This window comes from Vulpes lagopus, chromosome 1 (assembly GCF_018345385.1).
Source record: "Vulpes lagopus strain Blue_001 chromosome 1, ASM1834538v1, whole genome shotgun sequence".
Taxonomy (NCBI): domain Eukaryota; kingdom Metazoa; phylum Chordata; class Mammalia; order Carnivora; family Canidae; genus Vulpes; species Vulpes lagopus.
In genome coordinates, this window is record NC_054824.1 from 121,023,441 (window position 1) to 121,037,732 (window position 14,292).

The 14,292-nt window shown below is 46.1% G+C and overlaps 1 protein-coding gene across 1 annotated transcript in view; it reads left to right on the top strand.

Moving 5' to 3' along the window:
- The window catches only part of CABLES1 (Cdk5 and Abl enzyme substrate 1), a 119,077-nt gene that overhangs the window by 60,644 nt on the left and 44,141 nt on the right, over positions 1-14,292 (top strand). The window lies entirely within an intron of this gene.

Genomic DNA, 14,292 nt, shown 5'->3' on the forward strand with positions numbered 1-14,292 from the left:
TGCTTCATCTCCTCACAGGTTGGGGAAGTGGTGAGGGGTGCTGCAGTGCTCTGGTCCCACTTCTGTTGTAACAAAGATAGGTAGGTGATGGGGAAGTTATGTTGGACTTGATGGTTGTGAAAGGAAGCAGTGCTTGGCTGGGTTTTAGGAAGACATCTCAAAACGTCAGACTACAAAATGGTTTCTTGTGGCTGCAACCACATTGGCAAAGGGGATTATAAAATATAAGTATCATAAAGTGATAACGGATAACATGTATTGAGTACTTACTGGGTACTAGGTTCTAAATACTTTATATGCTTTGTTTCATTAACTCCACTCAGTGGGTATTTGTTGAGTAAGTGAGTGGGGAGATCTTTTAAATAACTTCTGGTCTTCAGAACTATGTATCTTGAGGAATGGAAAAAATTTAGAAACAACCTTGTGAGGAATGTTTTGCTGTTGTTGTAGGTAGAATGACGCCCCCGAGAGATGTGCATGTCATATCCCTTGGACCTGTGAATATGTTTGTTCCGTGGCAAGGGGGAGTTGAGGTTGCTGACCAGTTGGCCTTGGAGTAGCAGGATTATACTGGATTATCTGGGTTTGCCCAGGTAATCACCAGGATTCTTACAGATGTAAGAGGGAGGCAGAACAGTCAGTGTCACTGTGATACAGCATGAGAAAGACTCCACTCCATGCTGACTTTGAAGGTGGAGAAAGGGGCTGTGAGCCAAAGAATATGATGGCCCCTAGAAGCTAGAAAGGGCAAGAAAACAGACACTTTATTCAAGCCTTCAGTGGGAACTGGCTCTAACCCCTTGATGTTAGCCCCATGAGACCCATTTCAGAGTTCTGACCACCACAGTTATAAGATAATAACTCCGTTGTTTTAAGCCTTGGACTGTGGTAATTTGTTACCGCAGCCATAGGAAATGAAAACACTCATCATCCCAATTTACAAAGGAGGAAGCTGGGGCACATGGCTGGAAAGCAGGGGGTGGAATCCAGATCCAGGCATCAGATTCAAGAGCTCGTTCTCATAATCAAAAAGGAAGGTGGGTGGTAAAAATCCAAATATTCTAAGACAGCATATCATGGTAGGTTTTGAGAAAACCATTGAATTCTGAATTTAAAATCCATTAGACAAAGGGCAAAGGCTAATAAAAGAATGGTTTAAGTAAACCTATAAAAATAGTTTGAGGAGCTCTAAAATCCAGTGTGAAGTAAAGAGTGAAGAGAAAGAAAAATTGACACCCTCATACGTGGCTGTGGGAATATAAAATGGTACAGCCATTACGGAAAACAGTTTGGCAGTTCCTCACAAAGTTAAATATAAAATTATCCTGTGACCTGCAATTCCATTATTAGGTATATACCTAAAATAATTGAAAAGAGGAATTCAAACAGATAGGTGTATGTCAGCGTTCATAGTAATGTCATTTACAATAGCTAAAAGGTGGAAACAGCCCAAGTGTCCGTCAGCAGATGAATGGATACACAAAATATGGTATATCCAAACAAAGGAATGTGATTCGGCCACAATAAGGAATGAAGTGCTAATATATGCTCCAGGATGTATGAATGCTAAAAACATCATGCTGGCTGAAATAAACCAGACACAAAAGGTCACATGGTGTATGATTCCATCTGTACAAAATAGCTGGACTAGATAAATCTATAGAGACAGTAGTAGATTAGCAATTCCCCGGGGGATAGAGTTTCTGTTTGGGCAGTGAAAAAGATCTGGGAATGGTGATGATTGCACAGTGTCATGCATGTACTTGATGACAAATCATACACCTAAAAATGGTTGTCAGTTTTATATTCTGTATGTATTTTGTGACAATAAAATGCCAGCAATAGCCAGGGGGCTTTTAAAACCATGGTCAGAAGAGGGAGAGAAGGGATGGTAAACTTCTTGGTGTTGATGATACAAGGATGGAGCAAATGTTAGCTGCTGGCCCTGTTTTCACTTCTTCAACAAGCAGAACTGTGAAACGTAAGACTCTAAACAAGGTAATGTGCTCTGCACGCCGTAGGCACCCAGGAAATAGATACCACTTCGTGTGGAATAAGTAAAGACAGAAGCCTTACGTTTTGAAATAATTGTTAGTCTTTAGGATTAGATCCCAGGAAATGGAAGGAATTGAGAAACACAAATGATTTTTTTAAATGCCACAGAGAATGAAAGAAGTTCTAAGTTGACTGCCAGGCAGATGTTGCCTTTAAGAAGTCAAAGAAAAAAAAAAAAAAGTCAAAGAGACCAAGGTGGTAGCAGAGGGGGAGTTCTAACAATCATAGCAGCCTCGAGCAGATTGCTGGGAGAGCCCCAGAAAGGACTGTTCAACAGATGGTTTGTGTGCTTACAGAAAAGAGTGGAGGTTGCTAGCCGTCACGTTAGGTTAGCTTCGTCTCTGTACTGATGGAATGACTAGGTTAGGAAGTTAAAGGACTGCCGTAGTCATGACATTTCTTGATCTCAGCGAACTGTTAGACTGTTCCTCATTATCACACAGCCCACCGTTCACTTGGTAATGTGAAGCTAGAGCACCTGCCAGCAGCTGAAAGCTGTGAGCCAACCACAGTCCACCCAAAGGGGATTCGAAGAAGCATGGCACATGGTATTCTCTTGAGCATGTTGCCCCCTCTGCACCCCTCTGCAGAGCCAAGGCCAGTAAGCCTCACTTGGGCAATACAGGAGACCAAAGGCAGGAGAGGGGCAATGTGTTAGAGATAAGAACCATGTACCTCGGTTCCCCAGTGGCTGGAAATGGTAGGCCTAGCTCAATGAGGTTAAACTCAGCAGGGATAAATGCAATGGAGGTCAATGGGCATTCACTGTACAGGATAAAGGCTTTTCAGAAGTTCGTGGGAAACATATCTTGGAATTTAGATGGTGTTTTCCAGAGAGGCAGTGTGTCATAACTACAAAGTCAGCTATTTTAGCTTGTCCTAGTGGAGAGAAACATATCCCTTTCATACCTAGCCAGGGTCAGTCCCATCTGCCCTGTAGTGATCAGCAGGAGTGTCTTGTTTTAGAACACTGGATTTGTATTGGGAAGGCCTCATTGCAGGGGCCTAGGATTTTCCAAGCCCCTTTCCCACGGAAGGATGGATGACATGTAGTGAGTGAATAGGAACTGCCAGTGTCCATTTCATTGAACTCCCAGCCCCTTTTGGGGGAAGGAGATGTGCATCCAGACAGTAATGCCCAGCAAAGTAGTTCCATACCTACATAGAATGCAGAATGATAGGTGTAGTGGTACTGGCACCTGCCCTGTGCCCAGGACCGTTTTAAGTGATCCTGCTTCAAGGACTTACAGGCTAGCTGGGGAGGCAGACAAATAAGTACATCCTGTCAAATGGGATAGGTGTGCTATGGAGGAAAACTGAAGCAGCTGAGGGGTTTGGGGTTTGGAGGTGGGGGTTGGGGCAAGGCCTCAATGATAAGGAGACTTTTTTTTTTTTAATTAAATGGGCTCTACACCCAGCTCGGAGCCTAGTGCAGTGTTTAAACTCATGACCCAGAGATCATGACCTAAGCTTAGATCAAGAGTCGGTCACTTAATGGACTGTCGCACCTAGATGGAGAGACTTTTAAGCAGAGATCTGAAGGAAGTGAGAGAGCCAGCTCTGTGCTGTCCCAGCAGGGAAGGGCATTCAGAGTGGGTGGAATAGCACTGCAGAGTCACTAATGCTGGAATGTGGCTGAGGGGTGTGCCTGAGGAACTGTAGAAAAGCTGGCATGGGAGGAGTAGAGAGAGGGTGAGAGGAGGAGATGAGCCCTGAGAAGTCCTGGAGGATGGATTGTGATGATGTCGATTTTTATTGTGAGCAAGTTGAGAGCTGTGGCGGGTGCCAGGCAGAGGACCAGTGTGGTCTGGCCTGCATTTGAACAGGAGCACTCTGGCTAACCAAAAATCAAGGGCAGGCATTGCAGGACTTTCTGGTAACCTTTTCCTTATAGAAAATTAGAGGATGTGTATATTGTGTATCATCTTTTAAAAATGAGTTTGTTTTGATAACGAAGTTTTAAAATGACTTGAAGTCTTTAAAAAACAATTACAAATGTATGAGCAAACCCTCTGTCATGAGAGAGAGATGGCCAGTGATCCCATGCCAGAGCATCTAGCACAAGGCCCCTGGACATCCTGTGAGGAGGGTGGTTGGCAAGTGGGAGCTGTGGGCAGCTTAGTCAGTAGAGAAAAGCCAGTCACCGTTCGCTCTAATATGCATCTGTGCCAAGAGCCCCTGCTGTCTGCTGAGGAGGAGAGGCTCAACAGAAGTGAAGACAAATCTCAGTCTCAGGGATAAGATACACGCTTGGAAATGACCCATCATCGCCAGGCAAGCTGGTGCCGGGGAGAGCCAATTGCTGGCCAGGTAGAATAGGGCCATCAGAATGAAAGGTAGCACTTTTGAGCATGAAGCTTGAAGACTAGCAGGTAGCCTAATGACCTTTTGGGACATCTCAGTCTAGTGACCGTCATGGTCCTATTAGGAAAGGACCTTTTTTCTTGGTACTTCCAGTTCATGAGCCACAAACGTTTGTCTTTGAGAATAAGAGGAGATAAGAGCCCTCACTTCTGGTGGGTGATGCCCTGCCTCGGGCATAGAGCTGTGGGCATCCATTTGGAAATCATCTGGTTTTCAAACATCTGCCTGGTATACAAGTGATAGCTGTCAAGTACCCTGGAAGTAATTGCCCACCGCTTGGGTCTGCTTTGAGAATCATTTCACTCTGCACAGGCAGAGAAGTGTTCTTTCCAGTGACTGACTGGGCCGTCTCATCCTTTGGGAGGAATTTTCAGAGACGTTTAAAGGGGTTTGAGATGGAGGTGGACAAAGAAGTGAGCTAGAGTGTTGTTTCTTTCAATTGTGGACTCACTCAGCAGGAAAGAAAAGATGTAAAAGATTTCCACTTCCCTTATCTGCTTTCCAAAGTCAGGTGGTAAAAGTATGGTAACTGAAGTCAAGTTGTAGCCTTTCCTTTTTATACTGAAAATTTTGGAGGGAAGGCAGGGGATGGGTAATAACTAAATTAAGACCTTGCCTGTGATCTCATCAGTCCCAATCTGTCAGCCTAGTTTAGTTTGAAAAATGAGTTGGAGGAAATGGCACATCTCAAAAAAATAAAATGAAACCACTAGTTAAGTTCTGGACTGACCTTCTTGAGAGAAGAAAAATGTCATTGCCTTTCTCCCTGAATTGAATACATCTGATGTGATAGATGTCAAGCATCTTCTGTGAGGCTCCGTGCAACATCTGCCTCTCCCAAGCATGCCTTTCCCATCAAGGAACTTTTCGTCCTTGTCAGAAGACCAGAACCTGCCATCCCACGTAGCACAGGCTGGCAGGGAAGTATCTTCATTTGCATCCACTAATGTCTGTAACCAGCGGTCAGGAAAGCTCGGGCCTGGGGGTCAAGAAGCCTTCAGCAATCCCCAGACCTCACTTAGACTACTGGCCCCAAACGGCCCTGGACCTGCCTTTCGCATGCTCACCCAGCGACTTTCCTTCCCATCTTCCCTGGTGGTGGGAGGAGCCGAGTGTGTCTACCACCTACTAGGGATGCTTGTGCCTTGGGGCCAGCACCCCATGCTAGGTTTTATTTTTTTTTTAATTTTATTTTTTAAAGATTTTATGTATGTATTCACGAGCGACACAGGCAGAGGGAGAGGCAGGCTCCATGCAGGGAGCCTGACGTGGGACTCGATCCCAGGACTCCAGGATCAGGCCCTGGGCCAAAGGCGGCACTAAACCGCTGAGCCACCAAGGCTGCCCCTATGCTAGGTTTTATTATTCGCACCTTTTTAAGAAGCCTGGGGGTTAAATGGGGACTCTGCACCTTTGGAGCTTTGGAGAGAGATGATTTTCTGTGCTTCACATGTGCAGACATATTTGAAGTGTGCAAGCACTTGTTGCTTCTTTTCAACTAGTTTGATTTACAGGAAGTAAAATGAGTCATAGAGAAATGGTTCGAAAGTTAGAACCACCAATCTCTTGGTGGTTCTCCCTCAATTCTCTGCTTGGTGAGAGGGCCTGGGAGCCCCAAGGTGGACCAGGTCATGGTGCCCACCAGTGCTGACTTGCGCAGCAGTCAGAGGAGAAGACTGATGCAGACGGCTTCAGTCTGGGGCCCAGGGCTCAGGACACAGCTACCAGGGCTGCCCTGGAAGCACATGAGACCAGGTAGCGGGGGCTCCATGGCTCCAGGGGAGACTTCCTAACTCTGCTTGTTTTCTTCCTACCTCCGTTACTGGCTGCTTTGTGTACTTCCTGCCCGCCCCCCCTCCATCTTTTGCTGAGTCCCAACCCCAGTACTTGAGGATGTGATCTTATTTGACTCTAGCTAGAGTCATTGCAGGTGTAATTAGTTGAGATTAGTTGAGGGGGCGAGGTGAACCTCTAATCTGACTGGTGTCTTAGTTAAAAGGGGAAAATTTGGAGACAGACCTGCTGCGCACAGGAAGAATGCCATGTGGCCACGTGAAGGTTGGTGTGATGTTGGCACCTGGCGAGGTGCTACCAGAAGCTGGGAGAGAGGCCTGGAGCAGACCCTTCCCTAGCTCCTTCATCAGAGAGAGCATGGCCCTGTGGACATGGTGGGCTCAGACTTCTGGCCTCCCAGATCAAGAGACAAGCAGTTCTGGGTGTAAGGCATTCAGCAGGCAGCCCCTCGTTCCGGCAGCCCCCACAAACGCATTCCCTTTCTAGCTCACAACTGTTAGGAGCTCTGATGCCTGTCCTGTTTTAGGGCCTGTTTTAGGGAGCTCGTCTAGCCACCGCTTTGGTGACTGTCACCGTCCCTCTCTAAACGGCTCCCAGGCTTCCTGAGCCCCAGGACCCACTCCCTCCCCAGCTCAGGAGGCCTTTCAGGAGCAGGCCTGCAACCTCACTAGTTTCTACTGCTCTTCTGCCACCAAGCCACCATCCAGCTATGCAGAATTATCTACAGTAATTGTGTGGTTGGAGGAAGAGTTTAGTAACCCGTGGAAGAAACATCCACAGAAATTACGTGTGTAGCTTAAGCATTGTGCTTTAATTTAAGGCATTATTTGTGGTCATCTGTTTAGGTTTTTTTTTTTTTTTTTTTTTTTTTTGATGCCTTTTCTTTGCATCTGGGCCTGTGGATCAGACTCTGTCTCTGGCATCAAAACCACATACCATTATTCCCACCTATTGCTGCTATGTCCAGATTGGGCTTCTTTATTTATTTTTTAAGATTTTATTTTTACATAATCTTTGCACCCAACGTGAGGCTTGAACTCATGACCCTGAGATCAGGTGTCATCTGCTCTTCTGACTGAGTTGGCCAAGTGCCCTAAGATTTTAATTTTTTTAAAGTAATTCCTCTACCCAGCATGGGACTCAAACTCACAACCCTGAGATGAAGAGTCACATTCTCTACTGACTGAGCCAGCCAGGCATCCCCGGATTGGACCTCATTAAAGTGACCCAAGGATTTTTAAGTGCAAAATTCTATTGGATTTTCATAGTGTTTTCCTAATCTTTTAAAGTTGTTTCTAGCACCCAACCTCTTTTTTAGTGACTTACCTTGCTTGAATACTTTTTAAAGCATTTGGTGCTTTTTGTAGCATTTCTCCTTTTTTCCTTCACATTTCATCAGTTTGTGCAGTCTTTATTGAACAAGTACAAGCAAAAAGTGCCACTGGCATAAACAGGTTGTGGATTCCATAAGTAACTCTTAGTAAGTGTACAGTCTAGTGTGGGTATTCTAGCCTGAGCTTTAAGCATGCTGTGGGTGTTGGACAAACTGCCTCACAGAGGGGTGGGGAGACCCTGGTGGATCAGGTACGTGAGGTCAGCGAAGAGTTTTCTTGCATAATCAGAAGAGTTTTCTTGCATACTCAGTTCCTCCAATAGGCCTCTCTCTGCTCTTTCTCCTCTCGGCCTTGACTCATGCAGTCCCTCCACCAGCTTATCTTCTCCTTGCCTGTTATCTCTCAGGTCTTAGGCGTCACTTCCTCCAGGAAGCTCACTTTGCCTCTCTCAGGCCGGGTTAGCTGTCCCTTGGATAGCAACCTCTATTTCTCAATCCGGGCACTCCCACCCCTGTGTAAGTGTATTTTCTACCCAACCATAAGCTTTGTGAGGATGGAACTCCTGTCTTTGTTTTTCATCATCAGATCCCCAAGGTCTGGCATAGAGTAAGTGCTCAAAGTATTTGTGGGAGGCAGAAAGGAGAGGCAGATCACACACAGCTGTTTCTCAAAGGTCCTCCACCACTCCTTCCACTGTAGGATAAGGTCCGTGCCCTTACATGGCAGTGAAGGCCTTTGCTATGGTGGTAGCAGTGCTGGCAGTCACAGGTGGCAGTGCATGTTGGGGTGGTGTGAGCAGTTGTGACAAGTAGATGAACACAGCTATTGATGATGATACCACCATCTTGTATTTGTGGGCTACTTAGCGCAGCCCTTCAGATGCTTTCTCTCATCTAACTCATGCCCGCTCTGTGTCCCGCAGTTGCTTTCACTCACTGCCTGGGAGCCTGACACATCATGGCAACAGTCATGTTTCCCTTCATCCCAGGCTCTGCGTTGCCTGTTCTTGCCTGTTGGACTCCCACTCCTCCACTAGGACCGAGCCCGGAATCCAAGCATCTGCCCCTGGCTTCAGCCCTGCCTCTTGCTCGGGCTTCTAGGTCTCTGTTCCCCACGGGTTCCTTCCTTTTTCCTACTCCCAGAATTAGGAGATTGTCTTTTTTAAAGATTTTATTCATTTATTCATGAAAGACACAGGCAGAGGGAGAAGCAGGCCCTGTGCAGGGAGCCCGATGTGGGACTCATCCTGGCACCCCAGGATCACGCCCAGGGCTGAAGGCAGGTGCTAAACCGCTGGGCTACCCAGGGATCCCAGGAGATTGTCTTTATCCCACTCCAGGAGGGAAGAGACAAAGCTCTTTGGGGGAGAGTGGGCTTGGAATGCCCTCAGGTTGTCTGCTCTTGCCCTCCGCCCAAATACAGCACAGGCAGGGGCGGGTGTTGTGTGTGTGTGGTTTTTTTTTTTTTTTTTTTTTTGAAAGATTTTATTTATTTACTCATAAGAGACAGAGAGAGAGAGAGAGAGAGAGGTGCAAAGACACAGGCAGAGGGAGAAGCAGGCTCCATGCAGGGAGCCTGACATGGGACTCAGTCCCAGGTCTCCAGGATCATGCCCCCTGGACTGAAGGCAGTGCTAAATCGCTGAGCCCCCCTGGGCTGAGGGGTGGGTGTTTCTAAGGAGGAAAAGTATCCTCCACCCCCACGACTAATAAGAGTTTAAATAGAGGAAACAAGAACATCTTGATTTTGGTTTAATTTTCATTCATCTGCTGTATAATTGTCAGCCCTTCAGAAAGCAAGGGAGGGGGGTGTCAAGGCTCCCCACCTTCCCCAGCTGCCTAGCTTATAACAAAGTACTGTGGGAGGAGGAAGCAGTTGAGGGGGGCCAGGGGCTAGAGAAAGTGCCTGTCCGGCTCTGGTCCTGAGAGTTCATAATATTGGTTTGTTTTCTGGCATCAGTCTTAATAGCTTTACCTTCTCCATGCACCAGCGACTGGCCTGCCGAGCGGGAGGCTTGTGTGTAACCGTGGGAACAAAGTGACTGAGCTGGATTCACTTTCTAGGGCCACCCTACAAATCATCATGGACTAGGTGGCTTAAAACAATAAAAATGTGTGCTCTCACAGTTCCAGGGGCTGTAAGTCAGCAGTCAAGGTGTCAGCAGGGCTTGTGCCTTCTGAAGGCTTTGGGGAAGGATCATCTGTCACTTCTCCCAGCTTCTGGGGGTGGCTGCTCGTCCCAGGCGTATTTGGCTTTTGGCTGTACTGCCTCTGCGGTCACATGGCTTTTCCTCTCTGTGTATCTGGGTGTCTCCAAATATCTGTCCTTACTAAATCCAGCCACTGGGTGTAAGGCCCATCCAAATTCGGTGTGAATGCATCCCAACTTGATTACATCCGCAGAGGCCTTGTTTCTGGCCACATTCATGGGTGACATGGACTTGAACGTGTCTGTTTGGGGAACACGATTCAACCCAAACCCCAACATTTGGAAGTGTGTTTTTTTTCTTTCTTCCTGGTCATGTAGGAAATGAACTACAGAATTGGGGAATGTCACACACAGGCTCCTGGACTGTGTTCATGCTCAGCCATCATTGTTGCGAATGTGATTTTCTTTGCTCTAACTTCAGATGTTAGTAGCTTGTTTTTGTGTCCTTAGGAACATATTTCTGCTCTCAGGAAATATTCCACCTGGGAGGGATTAAACATTCTCATAGCCAACCGAAGCGTCCCAGGGTTCTGGAAATAGAACAAAAAACCAGTTTTCCGTGTTAGAGGGAACACATGAGAGTCCAAGATGGCATGAGCTACTGCCTGGTCAGACATTGCTGCCTCTGAGCTAAGGAGTTGAGAGCAGATTGAATGACTGTAGGCAGCAGTGCTCTGTCAGCCATCTCCTGGCTACTGGGAGCACTCCATATCTCAGAGGCAGGGTGTGCCTTTGGAAGCTTTGTGGCCTGAAACCCTAGCTCCCTCCTACCAGAACTTTCCTAAGCAACTAAGCAAGGAAATGAAGCTCTGTGAAAAAGAAAGATGGTACTCTTAATGCGTCCTGGAGAGGTTTGGAAAACATTGTGTATTCAAAGCCACTCTGCCCTTGTGGGCTGCAGCCATGGGAGCTTTTTCCTTTATTTTGTTTTGTTGTGTTCTCCTTCTCTGGCAGATGTTTGTATGGAAATGTGATCTTTAGTTCCCTAAAGACCTACTTCTCTGGAGTTAATTCTTTTGAAGTTACGATCTTTTGTGTAATGCTTTCTGGTTACCTTGATTCCAAGTCAAGTGTTAAGCATCACAGAAAGGAAAATTCTGCGGGTTCTGCATGCAGTTTGAACATACAAGAAATAACTACAGCGAATGTGGCTGTCTTGTGTTCTTGAAAACTACCGTCCAATTTAATTCTTTCACAAATACAGAAGCACTTGAAGAAGGCAAACGAATCTGGTTTCCTTGGGGATCATGATGATGGATATTTATTTCCCCAGTACTGACAAAAAGGGAAGCTGCAAATTCACAGAATCCTCCGGGTTTGGGATACAGCAGTTGGTCATGACAGGCCTGTCTTGAGGTTCCCACTGCTCAGCCTTCCTTGTAGATGAGATAGAACGTGAGAGCTTGCCACTTGTTGCCTGCTCTGGCTAAAGCCTGAAGCCCCTCCTGGATTCAGAGCTACTTCAGGAAACATGTTGGATGCGTTCTTGGGAGCTCTTAATGGCTATTTCCAGCTCCCCAGGGCTTGAACAGCCACAAACCTCTGGAACTGCTGTCTGGGTCTCCACTCTGGAATCCTCTGAACCCTGCATATGCATAATGTGGGAATCAACAGGATGGTTCCACCCAGAAATGGAAGGGAAGTACCTAAAGCTGCTGTATTCCTTTCTTACCTCCTCCCTACTCCAGCTGCTTGAGAATGACCAACCAAAAAAAAAAGGACCACCCTACTGGATTGTTGGAAAACATTCCGCATTCATAGTTGCTTAACTTGACCTATATGCATTAGAATAACACGCTTTTCTGAATGAGACTCAGGCTGTCAGCCTCTTCTAGACCTAAATGGTGAGGATTACACCGATGAGCACTCAATTAGAGAATAGTGCAACCCATTTGCTAATAGGCATGTTGTGGTTGTGAATTTGGAAAGAATATTTAATTTCACATGCATTTATGTTCTCGTTGTTTTTGTTCTATTAAAAATGTCCAAACAAATTCAGTGTGTGGGAAAGAAGCACACATTAGCACTCAATAATGAAGAAAATGCTCAAACACTAAGCCAGTTGAGTTTGTTTGATACATTCCTTCCTCTGTGTTGCAGAAGACATGGATATTGAATGCTACATGGAATGAGTAGTTCCAGGCTTTTCTCCTGGGTGGATGGTAGGGGTTGTTTAGAGAACCTCTACCCTTCTATCTAGAAAGTTGCTCAGACTGAGCAGAGCAAGAGAGTGAGGCACCATTGGCACCAACAGCCCTGATGTTAGGGCTCTTATGATGAGTCACCCACTGGCCCTGCCCATTCCCAACCTGGTCACCTGCAGGCCAGGCTGGAAAGCCACTCTAGAAACTGGATGAAGGCAGATTTGGTGTCCAGGGAGTCCATGGACACCCAGTCAATCCCTAGGAGCAGACTTCTCCTCCCCCTCTTCCTCCTTCCTCCCTCCTCCTTTCTTCTTCTTTCTTCTTCTCCTCCCTTCCTCCTCCCTTCCTCTTTCTTCTTTTCTTCTTCTTCTTCTTCTTCTTCTTCTTCTTCGAGAGAGAGAGAGAGAGAGAGGGGGGGGGGGGGGCGGGCAGAGATGTAGGCAGAGGCAGAAGCAGGCTCCATGCAGGGAGCCTGATGCGGAACTCGATCCTGGGACTGTGGAATCACGCCCCGATGATTCCAAAGGCAAATGCTCAACTGCTGAGCCACCCACCCAGGCTGAGGCACCAACAGACTCTTCTAATAAGTCTTAGAGAAGGCAAAGCATCAAGGCACATAGTGGTAAAGAGTATGGCTTTAGATCCCCAACTGGTTTCATCTGCTAGTTTGTCACCTTTGGCGTGTCACTTACTTGCTTTCATCATTTGAAGCATTTAGAATTGAGCATCTGATGGGTACTTAGTAAGTATTAATAATATAATGTCCACTTACGTAAATGTATAGTCGCTATACTGTCAAGATCTGTCACTGGTCACCCTGAGTGTGAGAGCCCAAGGAGGCTGGCTGGGTATGTTCAGCAAAGTGGTATGCTTGTGATTTATTTAGCTCTTAGCCCTTGAGCCCTGGTGGCCCACTCTGGATGTGGCACTATCATTCTTGGAGCAGTGACAAGGTTTAGGTTTGTGGTATCTCATGAGAAACCTCTCCCTTGAGAGAGGAGAGACACCTCTGTATGAGTAATCCACATCTGTAGGTCACGTGTGTCATCCTTCAGTTGCCCTTGGACCACACCTTTGATATCTTAGCAGGCCTTTGTATTTTAGCACAGAGGTCTGAAGGGGTCCAGAATCCAGGTACCATGCAGGTAAAATTTCCCTCAATCCAAAAAGGCAATCCCCAGTAAAACTAGTTAATATATATATATTGAGTGTTGTTATTTGCCAGGCATTGTTCCGAGCAATATTAGTTAAGGAAACTGAGGCTCAGAAGGGTTAGTAAGAGGTCCAAGGTCATACAAAGGTGATACAACCGATATTGGAAGCTGTGATTATAGGTTTAGTCCTATTAACCACTGTTGACATGAATCACTGTGGGGTGAACAGACAGCCTTGGTCCTGCCTTCCCAATGATGGGGATTGAGGTGCTGCTCTGAAGCATGGCAGCATCCTCACTGTTTATGGACGGCTGCCATGTGCTCAACCCTTAGACTCACCCTCTAGAAGAGGAGGGAGGCAGTGGTGAGCAGCTCTTTGTCATTGGTGTCTTCCAGAAGTGAAAATAAGGAGCCATTGACAGCACCAAAAAGGGAATGAGTAACTCGGTGAAGGAGGAGGAAGTGCTTCTCAGGGCAGTGGCATCTGAACCAGGTTTCAAAGAATAAATAGGAGCTCACTAAGCACACTAAGTTGGGCATAGCAGGCAGAAGAAATAGCATGCAAAGGACAGGGATATGAAACGGCAGGGATCTTTTAAAGGTGGAGGACAGCAAGTCCCTTAGCTTGGATGGATGATCAAGTGCAGGGGTGGGATAAGGGGATGTCCTGTTTGTTGAGCCTGGAGAAGCAGAGAGAGCCAGAAGACGGGAGTATGCTTTGCCATGCCAGGGAACCCAACTTTATCCTGGGCAGGTGGAAAATTTAATATTACAGTTTTAAAACAAGGTCATAATCTCCCAACCTTGATGCAGTTAGTAGTATTTTTTTCTTCTGCTTTTATCATCATAATTATTGAAGAAAAAGATTACAAGTCCGTAAGTTCCATATCTGATGTGTGTTGCTACTGTGTTTAAAAAAATGTTAGTTTTTAAATCTCCTCCACTTGTTTCTCTTTTTTTTTTCATCAGCAATTCTCTTTGGCAAAAGTTATTTTCATATGCCAGGATAAGTACTTTTGAGTTTTTTAAAATGTTTTCTTAAGTGGACTTTGATTGCATAAGAGCATCATGCAGAACTGTTTCCAGTAGTATCTTTATAGCAGGAATGGAGGCTAAGACTGATTATGTAATTGTTCCCTTAATTTATTCTCAGAACCTAACATGCTGCCAGCATATATAAAAAAAAAAAAAACAACCTAACGATCACAATGGTATCTGAGTGTCTCTTGCTCACGGTTT